Source organism: Heliconius melpomene, chromosome 4, assembly GCF_056956725.1.
Source record: "Heliconius melpomene rosina isolate 202511_hmr_F chromosome 4, ASM5695672v1, whole genome shotgun sequence".
Taxonomy (NCBI): domain Eukaryota; kingdom Metazoa; phylum Arthropoda; class Insecta; order Lepidoptera; family Nymphalidae; genus Heliconius; species Heliconius melpomene.
In genome coordinates this window covers 7,867,588-7,874,076 of record NC_140392.1, presented here as the reverse complement: position 1 = coordinate 7,874,076, position 6,489 = coordinate 7,867,588, and positions in this window count along the sequence as shown.

Sequence of the window (6,489 nt, the reverse complement as noted above, 5' to 3'; positions counted from 1 at the left end):
GTCGTGGTCGTCTTTTTTTTTTTTTTAAAGGTTGGTGGTGCGCCACACAGTCCGACGCCATTCTACGCGGTTGCCTGCTACCCTCAACTTTTCCCTGAATCACAAGGCGTTGCATGGAAATATCTTCTTGTCGAGAAATATGTCCGAAGAAAGTGAGAATCCGTGCTTTGACAATAGAGGACAACTGTTGTTTTACGTCGAGTTCCCGGAGTATGGACTCGTTCGTTCTTAATTCCGTGCAAGACACTCCAAGCATTTTCCTCCAGCACCACATCTCGAGAGCGTCTATCTTCTTCTCGTCACTCTTCTGAAGCGTCCATGTCTCGCAAGCGTAAATGAATATGGGAAACACTAGAGTCCTGACTAATCGAATTTTAGTAGTTTTCGTGATGTTTCTGCTTCTCCATATTTTCCTTAACTTACTCATCGATGTTCTAGAAATTGCCATGCGTCGCTTAATTTCATCTGCACAGGTTCCACTATTTGAGATCAGCGCTCCGAGGTAGACATATGATTGATTAAATCTACTATATAAGATATTTTATTGATATAAAATCTGTGTAAAGGCATTTTATAGGCGCGTATAATTTGAGTTTTTACCACTCGCCCAATCGTGACTACAGATTACTGTAAACTATTTGGAATGTTGACTATAAAATGTATTAAACTTCATATTATTAACATTACAATATCATTTTTTTAAATAATTGTATTAATTCTGAATTTTAAATAACAAAATTGTAAAAAAAGACCTATAAATAAGCTTAACTTCCATGAAAATAACATGACATAACCTTTCATCAGTAATTGGACTTGTGGACGCGACAGAAAAGGTTTTTTTTCAATTCCAACCAGTAGTTAACGAGATCAGCGCATTCAACCAAACAAACATATCAGCTTTCGAATAAGTAAGAACGACTTTCCTTACCCAAAATTAGAAAAGCATACCTTAGATTTAATTAAATAGACAATATATACTAAACTTCTGTAAATTATAGGTTATTTCAGTTTCAGCAGGGCGTTGGGCGTGGCAGGGGTCGCCCAATGGGGTCGGAGGTCGCGACCCCTCGACCCGCGAGCTGTGCTCCTGTACCCGTACAGGCGCAAACTCCGCGGATCGATTCGAACTTGAGCGTCCCCGATTTGACGGATAGGTATTCGTTGGGAAGTAAAGGTTTGGTATAGCTGTGAATATGTCGTGAATGAAGATATAACTTAAGTGGAGTTATTTTACTTTAATGAAACTGTTATTTGTTCATATGTTGCACTATTTTGAGGCCAGTCGTCGCACAGAGGCAGAAGTATGTGACAGTGAATGAGACAGGTTGTGAGTTCGATTTCCACCGGAGTATATGATATTTGTAATAATTTCATCTCCGCGCTTGGTAACGAGGCAAAGCACGGCGTTGAACTCCCCACTTAATGCGTCCAGAAATCCGTGGAAAATGGGAACGGAAGTGTCGTTATGGGAATGGAATTAAGACTAGGTTTTCAGGCTCTTTCGCGCAGCTATGTGCAAAATAAAAAGTGAAGCTTAAAAAAATATTCATTCCATATTCTATTTAGTTCAAAAATCGTGCCTTTCAATCATTTTTCAGTTATACCTGATTTCTATGAACATAAAGGTAACCTGTAGTTATATAATCATTTTTGCAACATCTCCTTAAAAGCTCTGGAGTTAAAATAACGTAAAACATGTTTGATTACATACAATTCGCTATACATACACACGTAGGAAACAAAATACATACTAATAGATTGACTTAGGTGTACTTTTTATAGGCATTGTGATGCATGTTTCGAGATTCAAGCGATAAGACAGACAGACAGACAGCGGGTATCTAGTAAACGACGCGCTACACCTATGGACAGAAGAAGCATGGAGACTCTTAGAAGATAGAGCACAGAATTTTGAAATAATATATTTAATATATGTAGCTAATTATTATAAATATTACTTTCTAAATATGACAGAGTATATTATTAGTAATTTAATGATTCTTATATTAAAAATATGATCTTTTAGATGAAATAGTACCGAAAAACAGCAATTTTTTCCAAAAACGAGTTTTCTTAATATTAGAAAATCTAATATACAGAAATTTTATATTACAACGATTAAATAAGATTAAAAACAAAAGAAATATATATGTAAATAGAAAGCGTTTCCATACATTTTTGTTCCTAATCGCGCGGGTGGTCGCGCCTGATTGTGATTGACAGTCACACGTCACACCATCGCATCCATCACTGTACCCCACAAAAACACACCATACATTACCCCTTTATTACAAACACAATATATTTATATAAAGAAAACCCAGCAATGGTTTAAATATTTAATATAATCGATCGTTAAGTAACATTAGATATATTTCACGGTACAAAGTCGTAGTTAACTAGATGTAAGGCTCTAACGTATGTTTCAGAATGTATGGACGTTTGACAGGTCGGTGAGAAAGGATGTGTTATATCAAAAGATTTCTGTTTATTGTAGATAGATATTTATCTGATTTTGTTAGATTAGAATTTATGTTTGTTATAAAACAATTAGTTTTACAATACAAAATAATGTTATAGAGTTTTCTTTGTTGATATAGTTTTACGTCAAAAAGAGGGGAGCCTAAGGGGAAGCTGGTATTTAGACAATCATTACACGAACAACGTTCTCTACATATTGCCCAATTTTCAAGACATTATGTATCTATTGGCGAAAATCAATATCGTTTTTATCTTGCAACCACAGCGATAATATGAAAATAGACGGAATCGAGCTCATAACCATCGAGTTGATGGTCAGACGCTGTGCCGCTGCATCACGTCGGTTTTTATATAATATTCTTTAATAATGCCAAAGCCCGGCGTTAGGTTCCGCCAAATTAAATATTAATAAAAATATAAAGAGTAAAGGTTTCCAGATTTTTCAAAGACTTGAAGAAACTAAAAAACCAGGAAAACTCAACATCTACAAGCAAATTGAAAGCTACACAAACTAAAACGAAACAAAAATGTTCTTACAAAAACAACCAAAAAAAATCCCATAGCTAAGTATATACGAGTATAAGTAGAAGCTTTTTAAGTTGATTGTCACAAAAAACCACATTCTGTACAGCATCTATCTATCGCAAGTGACAATTTATCCCGCGTCCCCCCACATTGTTTTAGCGCCGAAACACCGACCCTAATGAAATTTATTGCTTTCCGACAACAGACGCGTTATATCGGAGAGATACGTCCGAAGATAGGAAAGATAAAAAAATACTACTTCTGTAGTAGAATGGTTTTGTCGGAAGTTATGTGAAATTTAATTATACAAATTGATTTTTGTATGTGAAATATTGAAAATTTATCTTTGGAGAATAATTCTTAATATAGCCAAATTAAAATGATGTATGATTCATATATAAATTGAAGATATATTTAAGTTATCGTCTCGTGGACCTATCTATCCATAGAGTGTAAAACAAATCCATATTTAAGTAACTTAGTTATACCTTGAGGAACGACAGACGTCCAAAGAATAATACTTATAAAATTGTTAAGAACAAATGTAAGATAAAAAATCACTATTAATAAAATATTCTTATGCCAATTTATTGATAAAAATCTTGTGTTTTCCTGTAACAAATGACGAAATTGGCGTGGACGTGAAAAAACAAAAGCTACGACCCTTACGTCCCCATATATATGCACGTCAACATCCACTTAGCAAAACGATTTCAAAATATAAGAAATCATTAAGCAATGTTTCACTAGACATAGAAATATTTAATTTATTAAACTGAACATAGCAGTTGCCCAGCTAGTGGCCAAGACTTTGGACCTAAAAATGAAGAGGTTAAATGCAATACATGTAGCGATGTACGCATGAAAATGGATTCTAACCAGGACCATAACAGAACTGACAGAATAATAATATTATTGCAGATACCAAAAGCGAAGAGTGAACTTTGAGTTACAGGCGCCTTAAAAACTCTCCAGTCGATAGGGAAGCAACTTGCTTAAAGAACATTGGGTACAGGAGGTTAAGCAATTACTTAATAACAAGAACGTTGAACCAACTTAATTAAATGTTATAAAATAATAAATATAATAAACACTAAGGAGTACTTATATTAAAAAGTTATAGTAAAAAAAAAAACTATAGTCGATTTTAAAAAACTATAATAAACTGTAAACTGAAAAACTGAGTAGCTTCTATATATTAAAATTCTTACAATGCCCAAACGCTATTGTAATTACATATAAAAAGCTTATCCTTATCAGTGTAATCCAAAGAAAAGCTCCGCGAATCACTCTGTTCTCTTGTCATATTTTTCAACATTAAATTTCAAAGTTTTAAAAGTATTAAAAGTATAAAACGTAAATATTAAAAATATTAAGTATTAAAACGTACCCCTAAAAAAATCAAAAATCTTAAAGAAAATTGTACCAATTTACAAAGTCATAAATACATTTAAAGCCCTCTGTGCCATTTTCCGCAAAAATCACCCACGGGGCTTTTTTTACCCCCAAGATAAGACATGTCACGCCGTGACAGATGTCGTGACATTTACAAGTCACGTAAAACAAGTGAACGAACCCACTGGCACCCTGTTTTACATTTTATTTTTGTTATAGTAGACATGCCTTTTACTTTAAGAAATTGACAGTTGTCATAATTTTTTATTTATTTATTTTATGTATTGTATTCTTTATAGAGTAAACAGAGAGAAAACTCGTGTTATGATATCAATTTTTACTCTCCATTCACTTAGAGACATATGATAATAACTGAAAGTTATCTTTTACAACCGTATCGAAGTGACTGCTGTAAAAGAAGTTTTCTCGTATATCCTACTTCCACAATGTGTAAATATATATTTTTTTCTATTAAAATAATATTTTTGAAATATTTATTTAAATTTAAATTTTACTAAGATTACATCGACGTAGACACCCAAACCATATCATTCCACAAAATCACTAGTCTCCCACAATCATTAATAAAGCAATCCCCGGACAGCGACGCGGCATTCAATGCAGCGCCCACGTTCCCATATTTGCTTACTGTTAATCAAAAAACTTTTGTCCCGAATCTGAAACTCACGTCTTCTCTGATTAATGATTTCAACCCGAAAACGGCTGCGACGGTCACTGCGACCGGCGACTTTAAGAAAACAAACAACAAATAAAACGGTGTTGCTAATGATACATCTAATGGTGCAGAATGATTGTCAGTACCATTAGCGAAGCATAAATATGTAGTTGTTACCGTTGGACGGTCCCTTTTGCTTAGAACCTGTTTGCACACTGTTTCCCGGCGGCCAGTTGAACAAATAACCTAAACTGTCACGATATCATTAATTATGGCTGTTTAGTGGTCTTTTCACCGAAATTTTAAAGTAAAGATAAATTTCACATGGTTCTTACTTATTAATTGTATTTCTAATCCTGTTACAGCACCGCCTGGTAGTTTACAAATTATAGCTATATTTTTTTAGGTAGGAACTCATCATCGCATTTTTGCCTCAAACTGTACCTTTACAATGTCTAGTTATACAAATTAGTCATACGTTTTATTGAATTCAATTAAAATTCATTGTATTTTAGGATAAAGTTAATATTTATAATGTGTAACTTTCATAATAAGTAAGAAGTTTTCTCAATTAAATTAAACTACTATTATATATGCAATATCCCAAATTCCACGTTCGAGAAATATATGGAAATAAAGTAGAAAAATATATTATTATTTGCAATATATTTTCTTCTGTCTATACCTACGATTCATTTAACTCGAAACGTAATGCATTATAGCTCAGCCCCAATTAAGTTTTCAACAAGGAGTTTCCCGCTAAGTGTCAAACCCTCAACCTTAAAACCATTACACATGTCTAATGCCATTGCAGCTCGCTATCCTCGTAATAACACTTGCGTTATCGCCACTACATAATCCATTACTGTTCCAACATATAAGAAACAAACAAGGTAAGGACTGTACGCAGAAATGGATATGGACATCAAGATATTAAAGTGCAAAAGACCAAGTGTAGAGTTTTCCCGCCGCCCTCGTTCTAAAGCCAGCAAAACGACGAAAGTTGTCATCAAATACGCATCCTTCGGGGCTGGAATCAGTTTTAAAAGCCATTAGAGTGTGGGGTGGCAGGCGGTTGTAATTAGACTGCGTTAATATTTAACAAGTGCGACGCCGTACAGATTAGCGTAATACTAGCCCAGCTGTGTCCGGGCACCTTCTGTGACTCGGTGCCTTTAAAAAACCACTCTTTCAACATCGTCAAAAATTAATTATGTGTCCTGCCTCCGAAATGGAGATTTTGAAGTTGCTAATGGCTTTGTTATATCCTCTTTTTATTTTTTATGCATTATCTGAAGAAAAAAGTGGGTAACTATTATATTGTTTCTGTTTATTTTGCATTTGTTTGGTAATATGAACGGAAAAAAATCCATAATTGTTACTCGAATGAATTATTTTCATTTCTCCACTCT